Consider the following 12,353-nt stretch of genomic DNA (forward strand, 5'->3'; position numbering starts at 1 on the left):
CTTCTTCGTTCGACTATTGTTCACTGTGGTTTGTTGTTGTCTGAAGTCATGAACGTTAGTTGGTGCTCCAGTAAAATCGGTACCCCTGAAACTCATCCAGTGAGAAACGTTCCGCGGTGCAAAAATAAGTGCGATTAAAATGCGTTAATTTTTTTAACGCGTTAATTTTTGTGTAATTAATTAATCTTAATTAACGCGTTAAAGTCCCGGCCCTAATATAAATACATCCGCCAAGTGTGGATTGGAAGAAAGGTCGTCGAAAATTTGAGGACAGAGATACAAGAGATTTGTTTTTTCTGATATTACTTTTTAAGATCTTGTTCTATAAAGTTGTGAAACCTACTTTCCTTATTGACCAACTTGCCTGATACCCTGTTACACATACAATATCTATTAATAGCAAGGCAGTGACTTTTTATTTTCAACCCTAACTGTGTCAATCCTGATGAATTTGTGTGGGCAGAAAGCCACTGCTCATTCACCCCATTGCTATACGGTTTGGAGGGACCCATCTATATTTGATATATGTCTATCCATAATTCACAAACTCAACCTCAGTGCCCGTCAGTGAAGGACTCATAATAGGATAGGACATTTATCACGTTTCTCACTTCACATTAACTATGACTCTTTTTCACATCTGACTTATGTGTTTGTCTCGCAATGTGTTTATGTTTCCTTTCACACAGGCTTTAATATCAAGCTAGGTTCAACCCATCCGTAGTCCATAAAAAAGCTTTGTCGGTGAGTTCTCAGAATCCACTATCTAGTTACTCTGAGATCCTGTGGAGGTGACCTTCCAGGCTTCTGTTTGCTATTGTTTACAACCCATTAGATGACACATCCAGCACATATACAAATAGAGCTTGTTACATGGTCCACGGGTTGATCCAAAAGACGAAATACATTGTTAATGCAACTGACATTATTCTATGATATCCAAATATGTTTTCACTATATATTCTCTACCTTTTAAATGAGATAATAACTGACAGATATTTCAACCATCTCTGACTGGGGGATTCCAAAGCACTCCCATGCCAGCGTGGAGATAAAATAATAATAATGAAAATCATACATTACATTTTTATAGCGCTTTTCCCAATGCTCAAAGACGCTTTACACAAAGTCAGAAACAGAAACAGCACAAAGAAAACAAACAGTATTCCTAATCTCTATATGATCCTTGTTCTGGGTCTGCACCTCTGTGTTCTCCAGTGTTGGGACTGACGCGTTACAAACTAACGTGTTACTGTAACGCAACTACCTTTTGCGGTAACTAATAACGTTACTAGTTACCTATTCCCATTCAGTAACGCCGTTATAGTTACTGTGATTTAAATGGATGCGTTACTGCGTTACATTATGTGATCCAACTGAACCGAACGCTCCCTGAGGATGTAATTTACAGGCGAATACAGCGTTGTCCTCTCACAGTACCATGGAAAAGTGAAAGTGACCAGAGAGGAGTGATGATTGGTTAACGCGGGGTAACATTTCAGGGTAAGCCAATCAGAGACAGAGTTGGGCGGGTCTTGCCTTATGGGGAAAATCATAGGGGAAAATACACAGACACACAAACACTTGCTAACACACACACACACAGCAACGCCCACCACCAGCACACACACACACACACACACTATGGCAGATGCAAGTATCAGCGAGAGCAGCAGCGCATTTACAACTTGGAGTTGTATCGAATGTACATCGAATAACAGCAATGCCAATCTCCTGAAGCACCTAACTAATGTACATGTGGGGAGTTGTCTTTTCTCTTACTGTGCCAGAACAACACAAAAACTTGTATTTGTATTGTTATTATTTTTAAAGTAAAGTAACTTGTTACTAGTTACTTTTAAAATTTAGTAACTAATAAAGTAACTAGTTACTTTTTTGAGAGCAGTCTATAACTATTACTAGTTACTTTTTAAAAGTAACATGCNACTATTTTCAATTTGTGGGGATAAAGGACGCAAAATATATTACGGTCAAATGTAAACTGCGTGCAGGACAGAAAGCATTGTCCACATCGAATAACAGCAATGCCAATCTCCTGAAGCACCTAACTAATGTACATGTGGGGAGTTGTCTTTTCTCTTACGGTGCCACAGAACAACACTAAAACTTGTATTTGTATTGTTATTATTTTTAAAGTAAAGTAACTTTTTTGAGAGCAGTCTATAACTATTACTAGTTACTTTTTAAAAGTAACATGCCCAACACCATGGTGTTCTCCCACCTTCACGTGGCAGGAAAACCTCCCTATAGAGGCAGCCAGGTGGCAAACCTTACTAGGTGCTGGAACACCTCAACAAGGAGCAGCGGCTCTACTCCGAGTTCCCTCCCGGAATACTGCACTTCTCATCCCTGAGCGAGATGCCAGCCACCATCCGGAGGAAACCCAATTTGCCGCTTGTATTCGTGATCTCGTTCTTTCGGTCATGAGCATACAGTAGGTCGAAGTATGAAGATGGAGCGGTAGATCGAGAGCTTTGCCTTCCGGCTCAGCTCTCTCTTCGTCACAGTGGTGCAGCCCATCTCGTGCTCCATTGTCCCCTCGAGAACAAGATCCTGAGACACTTGAACTTCTTCACTCGGGGGATATTTCAATGTGAGATGCATGTACTGTAGATTCGCTTCACTACCATACAGGTCATATACAGTACATGAGAGATTCATGTGGGATCAAAGGTGTCAAGGGAGGTGTGCAAGTGATAACACAGGATCTCAAATTATAACCTATTAGCAGAATAATCAGCGTACTAATTAACTAGTTAGATTATCTATTAAGTAATTCATTTATTGGAGTTACCCACCCATATCGGATTGTACAGATTCCCCGCCTGTCACTTTCCCCTATTAATGTATAGAAGCTATTCAGCCATTTTAATCTTTGCATAACATACCTGTAATCTCAATTATCACATTTCACTAATATAGCAATTGTTCAATTAATAAACTACCTTTCTGAGCTTCAATATCTCGTGTCCTTTCTCTCCATGCAGCCCACGCTCTCTCTGAGGGCATTATTCAGTAATTGTGGTGTATATACGGTCTTTTCCCACCTCCCCTACCGGTCATCCAAAGACCCTTACTACCAGACACTCTGGCTGTGGTTAACCTCACTCTGCAAATAGAAAATGTGTTTTTTCCATTTAAAACCCAGTGGCACGTCAGAATAAGTGTATTAGGTGTTGAATAAGTACAAGAAGAAAGAACAGAAAGTGTATTTGATTTAGTTTGATGCTTCTTCGTATCAATGCCGTAACAAATGCTCTGCGAGCCTTTTGTTGCAATGAGCTGGTTCAATGAACTGATGTAGATTGTAGAAACAAGTTTGCTTTGTTAAAGTGCTACAAACCAAATAAATAAGCTTAGAAAAGTGGTTGAAGACATTTAGGAGGTAATACAAAATGTTCTCAAGCTAAGTTGCACAAATAAAACAAGCCTATATACTTTTAGTTGGATTTGCTTACTTCCTTTTCAAAATAACGTTTATAAAATGTATTTCATTATTATATTAAAGTACATGAATCATATAATTAACATGCACCCCTTATTAATATTCTCTTTTCTGTACGTTGTGGTTGAAAGTTTTAAAGAGGACATATTATGCTCATATTCAGGTTCATATTTGTATGTTGTGACATGTGTGCATGCGCTTTAATGTTGAAAAAGGTATTTTTCTCACACTGCAGCACTGCTTTTCACCCTACGTCTGAAACCAGAGCCCAGTCTGCTCTGATTGGTTAGGTGGCCGGCTCTGTTGTGATTGGCAACTGCTTACAGATGTCCCGCCCCTTAGAAGAGTATGTGGGAGAGAAACTCCCTCTGGAGGGAAACACAGGGATTGTAGCCTTTGCAGACCATTTACATGCACACAAACCTATTGAACACATTACAGAGCATAATAGGGCCTCTTTACCTTGGTTGAAGATTTCAAACTGTTAGAGAAAAAGTCAGAAGTTGGAAATTACTGATATAAACTTAAAATGTCACTTCAGTCAAGAACATTTCTCATGTAGCTTATTTCACTAGACACACACGCCACTAGGCTAACACTGAAGTACAAAGGACAAGTAAGTGTGTGGTACATTTAGTATTGCCTGATGCATGGTCTGATACTGAACACATTTGAAACACTGCACAAAATATATGAACGATTCACATTCAACTTACCAATCCACTCACATAACAGTATGCACACACTCGTACACACACACACAGACAATCTAATGGTGTCCTCTGACATCAAGATGAGTTACTTCAAAGGGTTTTGCTCAGAACGCTCCCGCCTCTGATACCTTAAAAAACTCCCCAGAGTCTTGGCGAGTGTTGAGCAAACTCTAACACACACACCTCAGCAAAAACACACTGATTGGTCCCAGCGTAGAGCCACATAGAGGACGGGTGAAAACCTACAAGAAAGAGAGAGAAAAGAGGAAGAGAATTTTCCTTTTGAGAATATATTTAATGATACATTTATTATTACTTCATTTCTTTACACGGCGCTTCGTGTCTTGCTTGTGTTGAGCACACCCTAGTTGTATTAGTGCAGGCATCCTCTAACAAGCTTTATGGGCTTACTTCTGCAGGGCATCACACCAAACTCTCCTGGCACAGGCTGTATAAATAGCCAGCACACTCTTCTACAAAGTCAGCAACGTAGGGCACAGTGACAAAGTTTGAGGACTCCATAAGTTGTTATAAAACTACAGATACATGCATAACTTTTCTCTTTTTTTCACACATGCTTTGCCTTGCAAAAGGTGTTGAAGCCAGAAGATTGAACTCCCTGCTGGCGGCACTAACTGCTTTTGATCTCATTATAAGGAAAACACCTCTGATTGCATCTGTAAGGCAAGAAGGCAGGCAAATGAGCCCATTACACGTGAATATCAGTCTTTAAAAAGAGAGAGTTAAGGTGCAAGGCGAATGTACAAAGACACAGAATTCTGTAATGTGAGAGGTGCAAAATCAGTGAACACCCAGCGGTTGCTAAGCCACCAATCACGATTACTAGCCAAGTTGCTGCAAAGACTAATTATTGTTGCATACCATGCTGTGCAGCTCAGTCAGATCTCCTCTCACCCAACACAGACCTCCTCAAAAAGATAAAAGCATGGCCCCGGGAGAGAGGCACGAAGCAAAGTGTCTTACCTCATGGAGGAGAGCAGGAGTCAAGAGCAACCCATACACACCACCAATTTCAAGTTCCCTAAATTAAAAGTGGATGAGAGCAGAGACGATCAAAACCAGCCACCTGGCAAATATAAAATACGTGACCTGCCCTATCAAAATCAGTCTTTATACAACCCCAAAACACATTTTGATGTGTATGCACTGTTGGAAAGAGATTCTCAGCTTTGCAAAGATGTCCTTAATGCTTTCATTCTCCAAATACTCAGTAATATATTTCATATAATGTCATGACTCTTATCAAGACATGAGGCCTTCAACCTTTGTGGACCCATTTTGAGCCATAGTTATTTTAAGAGGAGGCTCAATTCTTAATATTATGGAGGCAAACTACCGCTTGCCAGACAGACCCAGGGAGGGCAGTGATCACTGAAGTTGAATCCCCGTCTAGACAAGCTTTAAAAATATATTTATCGTCTGAATATAAAAGTTTAATATTCTGGAAAACGTTGTTTAAAATCAGCCACGGTTTTGACATAAATCCACAAAATGAGTCTTTCCGACATTCCACTGATTTCGATAGAGCAGGTAACATATCATCTTTATTAGAGATGTCCCGATCCGATCACATGATCAATGATCGGAGCCGCAGACAGACCCAGGGAGGGCAGTGATCACATGATTTTCAAAAGATCTGAATCAGGAGAAAAAAATCGGGGATCAGGGAATTATTATTTTTTATTTTTATATAAAATATTTCCATTATTTTATTTAATGTTTCAAAACAAAAATGACCATGTTCAAGTCTTAAAGTCATCCTGAGGCCTTAGTTTTGGTTTATAATTACACAACATCATGTATGTGTTGCTTCTTTTGGGCTNNNNACCACACATCAATATGTACATCGCCATGCATAACCTGGCGTTAGACTTTTTCGCTGTCCGTCATTTTGACAGAGCGAGGATCGTAAAATAGCCCTGGTTGCGTCGGTGACATAAATAGCAGAATGAAACATCCATTAAACTCAGTGTGCTGCTCTGTGATGCTTACGCTCAGATACTTAGCATCTCATCTTGGTTGCAGGCATCAATGTTTGGCTCAGGCTCTGAGCGAGGAGACCCTCAGGATGGAGTGAAGTTTGCGTGGCAATATACCGGAGGGCCCAGATCGAATAGGAATTAAAATTATCCCTGCGGGCCGAAATAAATCCACCAAGGGCCTGATTTGGCCCCCGGGCCTTGAGTTTGACACATGGTGGTGTAAGGCCACAAGCACACTCACTCACCAGTCTAGGCTGCACAGTTAATAAAAACTTAATGAGGTACTTTTTAAAGATTATCTGAGTTGTTTTCAAACGTGTGTCACAATGGAGGGCTCGTCTTATTTTTAAGCTGCAAACTGAATTACCTTAGGTCCGAATGAAACAACCTCAGCTGTGGTTTCTCCCACCATTACACAACGCTGCTGTCCTCATGCACCCCCAACTCACAGTCCTCTCTGGCTCCATCTACGCGCACAATTACCATTAACCTTTAATGTTCGGCGGCGGGCCAGGGGGGGGCTGGGCGGCCCTTCCAGCGGACCTTGTACTTCTCCTCCATCATGCTGTGGCCTCAGAGAGATGCGGTATCGTCCACGGATGACGAGTCGCTGCCGGAGGCCGCTGAGCAGACAGAGTGGCTCTGCCATCTGAGCCCAGAGCTTCTGCTGATCGTCCACCAGCCAACAGCAGACAGTCCTTACAGCTCTGTCTCATCTGCAACCAGGGAGGGGGACAGGGACGAAGGAAATTCATCACAACCATATATTTTACACCCATTATATTCCCTTACAGAGAAAAAACAAGGGGGGGGGGGGGAGGGGGGGGGGTGAAGGCACACACAACACACACGTAAAGTTACCACATTGCACCACAGCTCCAGGTGTTTCCGAAAGGATCTCATGACACTTAGAGCTTGATTAAAGCAACTTGTACTCTGTTTCTAAATAAGTACCGTAATTTTCGGACTATAAGCCGCGCCTTTTTCCCATTTTTCAACGCTGCGGCTTATATAACGGTGCGGCTAATCTATGGATTTCTACAGCTAACGGCCACTAGGGGACCTCCTAAATCTATGGATTTTACAGGTTACAGTCCACCACCTTTAACTCTATGGGCTCTATGGCCGGTCCGCGCCCCCCACCTTTAAGCGGCGGGCTCCAGCAGGAAAAGATGGAGGCCGGAAAAGAGTGAGACAGGTAGCGCGCAAAAGTAAAAGTGGAACCGAGAGTGGTACGAGAGACAGAACGAGAGCAAGACAGACAGACATTACGAGAGCGAGACAGTTTGTCCCCGTACCACTGGTTGAAAACCACTGCTGTAGATCACTGCCGGTACGTGCGCTGGGAGCGCACCGTTTAAGTTTGAAAGTTGAGAAGTTTGTGTGTCTGAAACGCTATGTGATACAGTACAGTTTACACAGTACATGTTCTGGAGCTACTATTGCACTGCGGCTTATAGTCCCAAAATTACGGTAAATAAAAATCCCCCCCCCATTCAATATGTTCTGCACTCTCACATCAGCCTTTTGTTGTGATGTTGTTCAAGAGAAGACATGCTTCTTCACGATTTCATACAGCAGTGGTGCAGAGAAGATGAGACGAGTTAAAATAGCCGCTCTGAATCCACTTAAGCTTCATGAAGACCGGCCGGAGGTCAGCTGTGCTCCTCTGTCAGGACAGATATGTACCGCAGGACTTATTATAAATTACCCATGGTAAAATTAGCCTGCCCTGGATAATGCCAAATGTGAAGGGGTTGATTAAATCTTTCAAAAAGATCCACCAATGAAGAGAGAAGTCAACACATTGGACTGGACGGAAAAAAGCTTAATTCACAACAACCGAATGTCCCGTAAGAGTCCCGTATTTTGCAAAGTTAAAAGGTTGGAGCTACTAATTGATTTGATTATTTAAACATGTATTTTTCTTGCTGTTTTTGTTTATTAAGTCATTCTTTCATTTAATAAAGAAGGCGTTGTGGTTTTATTTTGAAGGCAGCTTAAAGCACCAGGTGAGGTGATGGTATTTCTTTGAGAGCATCTCGTTATAAAACAACATGTGGGCTTGAACTTCTTATATCATATTATTCCAGATATTTGAACAAAGATATGGAAAAGAAGAAGTTTACAGTTCTAACTACCGCAACTGTTCAGAGATCAAGTTACACTGAACATCAGACCGGACTCACTTCCTGCTTCACTCAATCAAATAAAAAAACAACCCATTGGAGACTAGCCTCTCTGTACTAGCACAGCCTGTATCCACTGAGCATGTACCACGCCCCTGCACCCCCAGCTTATCTCCCCCCAGCATGACACTGTCCCACCCCGACAGCAAGTCTCGGGGGAGAGACTAAGATATATGTGTTGGGTTTGGATATTTGAAAAGGGTTTATGTTAAAATATTGTAAAATGTAAATTATTAAAACATTCTGAAACTTGTTATATAAGGTTTTTGTATGGATTTGGTTACAAATGCCTGGTTGAAATTAAAAATATGTCAATTTGCCACGAGATTTCCCGCTTTTTGCACGACACATGTTGCAGGGACTACTAGAATATTCAGTGTATTGCAAAAAAGCATAACGATACAGAGGTATTATTTAAAGGCCATGTTACGCTGGATGCTACCCTTCTGTTGACCGCATTGTAACGCCTCCCCAGATTACACTGCGAGGTAAAGAATACCCTCTCACACCTGCAGGCAGAGTGATCGTTTCACAGTTTCCACACCTCACGTGCCGGCCAGCAGGACATGCACTCATCAGCAGTGAAACTGATCAACACAGAGCGTTGGCGGCCATGTGTTGAAACGGTCAGTATCTAGTCCTCAGCTACGTGTTGTGAGAGCTCCCAGCGTGGTATTCATTACCCCAGTTGGAAACAGAAAGGCGTAAAAACAGCCAGAGTCGTAGTAACAGGAGGACAGAGTGCGATGTTTCTATTTCTATTTGTATTGGTGGTCTTCCTACTTGGCTGCCGGCCCCAGTCCCAGGTCTCGATGATGGAGTGATGCACGGAGGTGGACGTCTCCTCCTCCTCTTTCTTCTCTTTGTCGTTGGGTTCATCTTTTTTCTGAGTTCCAAAGCAGTCGGTGCAATCCTCTGAAATGATCAAGAAAACATATCTGACATTAAAGGTAGGCTAGGTAGGAATGGAGAAACCAGCTCGAGTGCGCTAGAATTTGAAAATACACAACCATTAAAAATCTACCACTTCCTTCAGACTTCCTCACAGAGCCCCTCCTCCAACACACACGAACGCTCACATGACCAATGAGGGCACGAGATAAGTTTGTGCCCAGATGGAAGGCTGACAGGCAGGTAGGCCATCCAGTTATTTTAGCCGGGCCGGCTCAGATGATTGGTCGTGCTTTTTACAGCGCTACGGCTTCCACAGATGATTTTTTTTTTATGTAATTATTGTCAAAGCATTTCATGTATTCATCGCTATCTGGATGTTAAGAGCATTCCATGGAATATAACAAAAAGTGTTTCTGAAGGGAATTACCAACCCCACCTTTAACTTCAAGGCTATTGAGGATTTCGAATCAAACCATCGTTCAATGGTCACACGAATTTACAGAACAACACACACACAATGAAATAAAGACGACTTATTATGCTGATTACGGGGGGGGGGGGTAGTGTGGGAGATTTTAGCCTTTGCAGACCATTTACATGCACTCAAACTTATATAACACACTACAGGAAAGGGACAACCCCCAAAAGCACAACAGGGTCTATTCAACATCCAAATGTACTTTAAGTTCATAATAATAATAATAATACATTTATTTTATATAGACCCCTTTCAAGGCTCTCAAGGTCGCCGTACAAACACACAAAAAAACAGATACACAATACATAACACCAGCAAAAGAGATATAAACAACACAAAGCAGTATATCAAAACATTTAAAAATAAAACAGAGGATGTCTGATGGATAATGATCAGGGTGGATATGCGAGAGTGAAGCCATATGTTTTGAGACGTGATTTGAAAATGGGGTGAGAGTCAGTGTCGCGGATGTCAGGTGGGAGAGAGAGTTCCAGAGGCGGGGTGCAGAGCGGCTGAAGGCTCTAGACCAGAGCTATTCAATTAGTTTGGAATGGGGCCGGTTGATGAAACTAATCCAAGGCAAGGGGCTGGGAAAAAGATGGCTTGAAATATGAGCAATCCTATTAAGAGCTTCAGATACAGTAAATACTACAACAGCATAGTGGAGTGCATATATTGTGTTTAATTCAATCAAACAACATAGCCCCAAGGACTATAGATCTAAATGGCAAGTTCAGAACTCAGTAGGCCGACATGTGAAGCTCATTTAACCATCAACATCATTTCATTTCATTTAGGTGAAATTATCTAATCATTCACGCAATCAATGACAGGAGTTGTCACTACAGTAGCTAGTAGGTGGGTTCGAAACCCGAGCCCGCTGAAGTTTTCAGGCATTGTCTTCCCCTCTATCTCTCAATTTAACACCCTCTCTGGAATAAAGGCACTCTGGCCAGAAAATAAATCTTTAAAAAAATTAATTAAAAAAAGTAGATTACTTTTTAACATTATACTCAAAGGGCCAGTAAATATCACCCCGGGGCCGGATTTGGCCCGCGGGCCACATATTGAATAGCCCTGCTCTAGACCCCATGGTGGTTAAACGGAAGGGGGGTGCAGTGAGGTGGAGGGAAGCAGAAGACCTGAGAGTGCGGATGGGTGTGTTGATGTGCAGGAGATGGGAGCGAGGGGAGGGGTTAACTTAGTTGTTGGGGAGAAGGGCCTCTTCCTGAGAGGATTATAACGGATCTAACTATAGAACTGTTATATAGAGCGGTGTTGATGTAATGTCAAAGTATTGTTTTGAAGAGATATCTGCTAAAAAAAGATCAAAGGTAAGGCTTGTTTTCCCGCTTCTGATGCTTTGGTTTCAGACAAGTAATACAAACGGTTACACAATCTATATATACAAGTGTACACACAGTCTAGGGTCAGCGGCTCAATAACACTAACTTTAGCTTAGGCCACAACCCCCCCCTTAAAGTTTATAAAATAGCAATGTTATTTTGACCAGCTCTGACCAGCTCTACATATTCTTCCTTTGCTGTTAATGAGTAGATGACAGTATATTTAGACGGTATGAACCCTGAAGCTGAGGGGAAATGCCGCCCTCTAATTCTAAGGATCAGGTGACTTGGATTTACCCGTTGAACCTTTAAAATGCCAACGCTGTCAGCAGCTCATGTATCATCCCTAGACAGTGTGTACAAATGTACCGTGCCGTCACAAACAGCAGCCATGTGTGGATTGGTAAACAACATGGAGGGTGAATGTTGAAACCTCCGTGAGACATACCTGTGTGAGCGGACTCTTCTCCGCTGAACGTTATCTCCTCGTCTTTCACCATTTCATTCCACATCTCACTCAGACCCTCTGGAGAGAACGCCCGCTGACAAAGACAGAGAGAGACACCGAAACTCAGCAACGCAGCACATTTATTATCAGGGTGTATGCAGGAATCCTGAAGTCAAATGTAATACCTTTTAAGACCCTTTCCATACATTTTAAGACCTCATCGCCACTTGGAGTTATAACCGGTTACCTTGGCGACACACTTTACCTCACATTGACTATAATACAGAATTGATCGTCCTTTCTCCTTATCTTCCAATCATTTGGACGCAAAACTTGCATTTCCCCATAACGATGTTGGTTAACAACCGGCGTAAACGGACCGTCAGACATTATTAGACACACAAAGACACGTAACAAAAAGCTGGATAATATAATATTCTGTGATGATATAATACTGGCAATATGTATGCTGAAAACATTTAGGTTTTGATACTTGAGGTACATTTTGCTCATAATACTTCTGCACTTCTACTTAAGTAACATTTCCAAGACTTTTACTCGAGTATTTTAGGACCATATTATCTGTACTTATACTGAAGTAAATAATCAGAATACTTCTTCCATCACTGCTGCTGCTGCTGCTATGTTTGCTGTAATGCATTTTTGTTTTCTAAATACTCCTGGTACCCACTGAGAATAATAGTGTTATAATCTAGTTTTATATAAGGTAGTTACATTTCTGAGTTGAACATGGAGAGATTGGTGCAGTCTCAGATGTGCACATGCACAATTTCACTTGAGTACGAAAGTACAAAT

General features: G+C 41.8%; 1 protein-coding gene across 1 annotated transcript in view; it reads right to left on the bottom strand.

Moving 5' to 3' along the window:
- LOC104965421 (E3 ubiquitin-protein ligase HERC2-like) overlaps positions 1–12,353 on the bottom strand; it is an 80,367-nt gene that overhangs the window by 64,531 nt on the left and 3,483 nt on the right. The window contains exons 3-5 of the mRNA XM_010794377.1: positions 11,538–11,631; positions 9,155–9,286; positions 6,673–6,898 (exon numbers count right to left, since the gene is read on the bottom strand). The gene's annotated coding sequence lies outside the window, so the exon portion shown is untranslated. The remainder of the gene's footprint in view (positions 1–6,672; positions 6,899–9,154; positions 9,287–11,537; positions 11,632–12,353) is intronic.

The sequence above is a fragment of the Notothenia coriiceps genome, unplaced genomic scaffold, assembly GCF_000735185.1.
Source record: "Notothenia coriiceps isolate Sejong01 unplaced genomic scaffold, NC01 NC01_scaffold00037244, whole genome shotgun sequence".
Lineage (NCBI taxonomy): Eukaryota > Metazoa > Chordata > Actinopteri > Perciformes > Nototheniidae > Notothenia > Notothenia coriiceps.